Consider the following 4,861-nt stretch of genomic DNA (forward strand, 5'->3'; position numbering starts at 1 on the left):
GTTTTATCATCTCTCCACTCACTGTAATAATCATGTTTTTGTCTACTTCTAGCCTTTTTTAGAGAGAGAGCAGAGCATGGGTTATGTACCCCTCATTAGGGAGAAGGGGTGCCTCAAATCTCCCTGGAGTAACAAATGGTTGTGCTAACTCAGAAGCCATTTGGGAGTTATGGGAGAGAGCACCCGCCTCTGATCCAGCTTTGTCTGTCTTTGTCTCAGGAGTCTGAATTATTTGTCACTTACACCTCTAGAAGTGAATGCTTTACTCTCAATTCCCAGAGATCGTGGCTCTGTTCCTTACCTGACATTTATGTTCCCCGTAAATATCTCATTAGATGTGCTTGGGAAAGGAAAAGGGTCTGGGTCAGGGTGGGAAGCTGGAGACAGTAGCCCAAAGGGAGAAGAAAGCCTGCAACATGGCATTTTCTTTGCAGTTCACTCTTGTTTTCCTCTCCTCATTCACTGCATTCCCAACCCAGAGGTTGTCCCTGCAACATCAGCCTAACAAACAGGCCATTATAATTGGGAGCTTTTTACTGTTTGAAGACATTAGGAGTTAGCTTAATAACTTGACTGTTACATTCAACAGAGACCATTCAAATTATAAATAAAGCTTCATCATTAGCCTTTTTTCAATTTAATTTCTCAAACAAGCACAGTATCTCTGCTCATCAGAATGATAGCTTGGTATCAGTGAACAAACACAAGTAGAGGAAGAAAAATGCTCAGCAGAGAAATTGAAACGAACTGGGAAAGTCAACATGCCTCTTAGTATGCTGAGGCTGACTTTGCAAAAAAAAAATCTTTCTTACTTAAGACAATGTTTGCCACATATAGAAATTCCTAGTCCTGCTAATACAGCCGTTTGTTGCTCCAAACTGCTAACGTATTGTCTACCTCTCTGGCTTTTCCAAGAGGCTCGCTGTTCCAGAGAGGTCTCCCTCTTCTTGCCTAGCTTGCCAACTTCTGCTTTTCTTTCAAGGTTTAAGTCAGGCTCCACTTCCTTTGAAAACTTCGCCAGTAATACTGAAAAACTGTTTTCATTTTGCATGATTTGTAACATATTCAATCTTTTTATTTTGGGACATTTTCACATTTACAGAAGAGTAGCAAAGACAACACAGTTTTCATAAATCTTTTACTTGAATTCCTTGAAGGTTAACATCCTGTGAAATCACTGTAAATTTATCTAAAGTAAGAAATTAGCATTGTTCCAACACTACTAACTAAAATACAGGCTTTATTTGGCTTTTACCTGTTTTTCGTTCAAAAACTCTTTTTCTGTTCCAGGATCTAATGTAGGTCTCTACTTTGCATGTAGCTGTCATGTCTCCTTAGTCTCTTCCAATCTGGAACAGTTTTTTTGGTCTTCTTTGTTTTTCATAACCTTGGCACTTTTGAAGAGAACTGGGCAGGTATTTTTCAGAATGTCATACTTATTCAGTGTGAACTTATCACTTTTCCCTTTCTAGAATGTACTTGTTAGAAGTGAGTCACTAAATCCAGCCCACACTGAAGAGTAGAGGAAGGAAGTTCCTCATCCTAGATAGAAAAGTATCAAAACCTTGCAGATGTTTGTTCTAATCACAAGAGTAACAAATAAATATTTTGATAACTACTGTGAGACTATGCAAATATCCTATTTCTCCTTAATGTCTTGCCTGCAACCTTTTATCACTATAGCGAGAGTGTATTGCTCTCATTGCTTCTACATTTTCAGTGAGAATTCTGCTGCGAGAGAAGTTTGTCTCTTCTTGTTTATTAATTCAATCATTTATTTATATCAATATGGGCTTGTTGGTATTTATTTTACACTTTGAATGATAATTCACCACTGCAGATATTTATTTTCCTGCTTCTATTTTCATGTATTAGACATATGGAGCTATTTTAGTTTGGCTTCTGTTCATCACCTTATTACATTTTCCTGGGTACATGTCCAATTTGTTCAATTAGATTTAAATCCCATGAAGACAGAAATGTTATTTTATTTATTTATCTTTGTGTTCTCCATGCTGGACACAATGCCGAACACATAGTTGGTCCTTGATACATGTCTAATGTGTTAGACAACCAAAAAGTGAAAGGGTCATCTTACAAATGAAAGGATCCACCCCTTCAGACCCCCACATGAGCATATGAGGTCACAGGAGGATTGGATCCAGAGTTGTTCATAAAGAGTTCATTGTTTTCATTGAGATACCATCTAAAATGTTTGTAGATCAATTTGTGATCAGAATTGCTACAGCCCAAGAAGAAGGGGTGCTGCTGAGTAAGTGAGCAGAAATGGAGTGTCTAAAATAATAAATGTCCTCTGAATCATGGCCTCAAACATTGGAAATGTGCTTCTTGAAGAGCAACTGGAAGCAGCTGATATAACCTTCCCTGAACATGGGATCCTCACAAGCTCCTTCTAAATGGCAAGTTTCCACTAAGGTCCCAGCCAGCCATATCCCATCCAGGATCAGAACTCATAGAGACTATAGACTAAGGGCACTCAAGCAGTTATAATGTATGGCTAAGTTTACTTACTGCCTTAAGGTAGTTTCTCCCACATCTCTGTGTTTCTGACAATGATTTTTCATTTTTGATTTGCAATGTTCCAAGAGCAAAGGCCAGCATGTGTCAGAATTTTACAATATCTCCAATTCTTATCCAATTTTGTCACTGGTGAGGATCATTGATCTCAATTTCTCGATAGAAAGTTTTATGTTCCTGAAAGCAAAACTGTCTGAAACTTGACCAGGATGTATTTGGTCTCTGCCCACGTATTAAAGAGCTACTAAAATCTGTAATTAGGCTAAACTATTGCTCCTTTAGTTTTACAATATCCAGAAGAAGAAAATAATTAGTCATCTTTCAAGTAGTGTGAAACCTTTCTAGAGCTATAACAGAGTAGGCTATGGAGTCCATTAGACGTGAGTTAGAAATCTCTCTACTTCTTATTTCATGACCTTGATTCATCTCTCCAAGCTTAGTTTCTGCATATGAAAAATGATGATAAAAGTGAAAACCTTAAAGAAAGTTTAAATGAAATTATAGATGTAAAACCCCTAATGGAGAGCTTGGCATAGAGTAGATGTTCAAAAATAACACTTGTTATGAAAGCTCCCACCTCTCACACTCCTTGAGTTTTTCCTTTTGTTATTAAGAGTTCTTGTCCAGTCTACAGCAAATGCTTGCTGCTGCCCAACTACATCCCAGGTGTGAAAACCAGGCACTAACCCTCTTTCAGAGTGCTCCCCGACATCCTGGCCTGCAACTTTTCCTTCTTTTTCTTCTAGTTTAAAAAAAATATTGTTCATAATCCACCTCCAAATGGCTCCCAAAAAGTTTCCAAGTGTTACTAACTGCAGAGCCTCCAAAATCAACATCATTCTTGCATTTACTTCTCTCTCTTCAAACTGTCCTGTGGCTCTCTTGATAATACATTGTGTTCCCACAGCATGTTGTAGTACAATGGAATGAAGTCTCTTGTGTTTGTCCCCAGGTAGTCATGTGGCTTCCTAATTGAGTGTTACAAGCTGAGGTTTTTTTCCAGGAAAAAGAAAAGGAAAATTCTCTCATCATCACCTAGAAACCCAAGAAGAAAAATAACCCCACAAATGGGAATTTGTCATCACCTGAAAGCCCTGAATAGAATGCAGTGATTAGTTCAGATTGTCCCTTGATTTCTGAGTAGCATGAATCTAACAATACAGCTTTAGCAGACATTTAAGTTTCCTCTGTATCCAGGCCTCTGCCTGGTCAGGCTAAGAGATGATTTTTTGAATATAGACCTGTACATTGGACTCCAGCTAGCATGGCACTGAACACCCACTAAGATGACAATAAACAATAAAAGCATATGATAATGACCTATAAAATGATATGGTCTGGCCTCATGCAGTGCAAGATGTAAGTTCTATAATCAGGACCTAATTGGCCACTTTTAGGACACCAGTCTGCTGCCATAAGCCTCCTGCCTCCAGACTGCAATTTGATCTATGCAGCTGAGAAGAAAGTAAGTAGCCGGATATTTGTTTCTAAATATCTGAGGAAAAACCATAAAAGGAAAAGCTGGAAATTATTCAGTTTGGTCTGTGGGGGCAAAGAAGAGATTACAGAGCTTAAATTGTGTTTTTCTAGGCATCAGAGGCTCTGCATTGTTAGAGAAAACAGCATGCAACAAAAAGGTGAATCAGAGGATACTCTCAAAACTCATCCTTAAAATAATTTTATTTCCTTGCGTCTGCAGAGATGTTAGTCAGGGATACAAGGCTATAAACTTCCTTACAGGAGAAGTCTCCATAATAGGGGGACAAGGTCAGCCAGTGTCACTCTGATTGGGATAATAAGAATTGAAAACGAAATAGATGGGCTTAGCCATCTGTGGAAATCTTTTCAGGAGCAACCAACCCCAAGAGATGACTTGAAAATGTGTTGCTAATGAAATAAAAGCAAGTCCCTAAAACTTCCTCAGAAAGATGCCAATCAAAATGTCATGTACTTAGGATGTGCTGCAATTTCACAATTGTTAATTAGACTGGGAGCCGTAAGAGCTGAAATTCTACCCTTACTTGCTGAGGGACCTTGGGGAAATGAGACTCGGGCTTTTCAACTGCAGCAAATAGAATTGTAGTATTATATGAAAATATTCATTAGGGTGATTTGTAATTGATAAAAGTCCTAAAATTATTTTGATGATGATGATAGTGATAAAAATGCTACTGCAACTGGACTGGAGAAAATGGAGGATGGTGACTAGATTTTTTTTGTCAAGTTTAGGTATATATTTAGTGCATATCTTATCCTCTGCCTACCTCCTTTAACTTCTGCCTAACTCCTTTAAACCTTTATTAGTGATTTATCAAGCAAAGTC

The sequence above is a fragment of the Fukomys damarensis genome, unplaced genomic scaffold (genome assembly GCF_012274545.1).
Source record: "Fukomys damarensis isolate Sample0158 unplaced genomic scaffold, DMR_v1.0_HiC HiC_scaffold_39, whole genome shotgun sequence".
In the NCBI taxonomy this organism is placed as follows: Eukaryota; Metazoa; Chordata; class Mammalia; order Rodentia; family Bathyergidae; genus Fukomys; species Fukomys damarensis.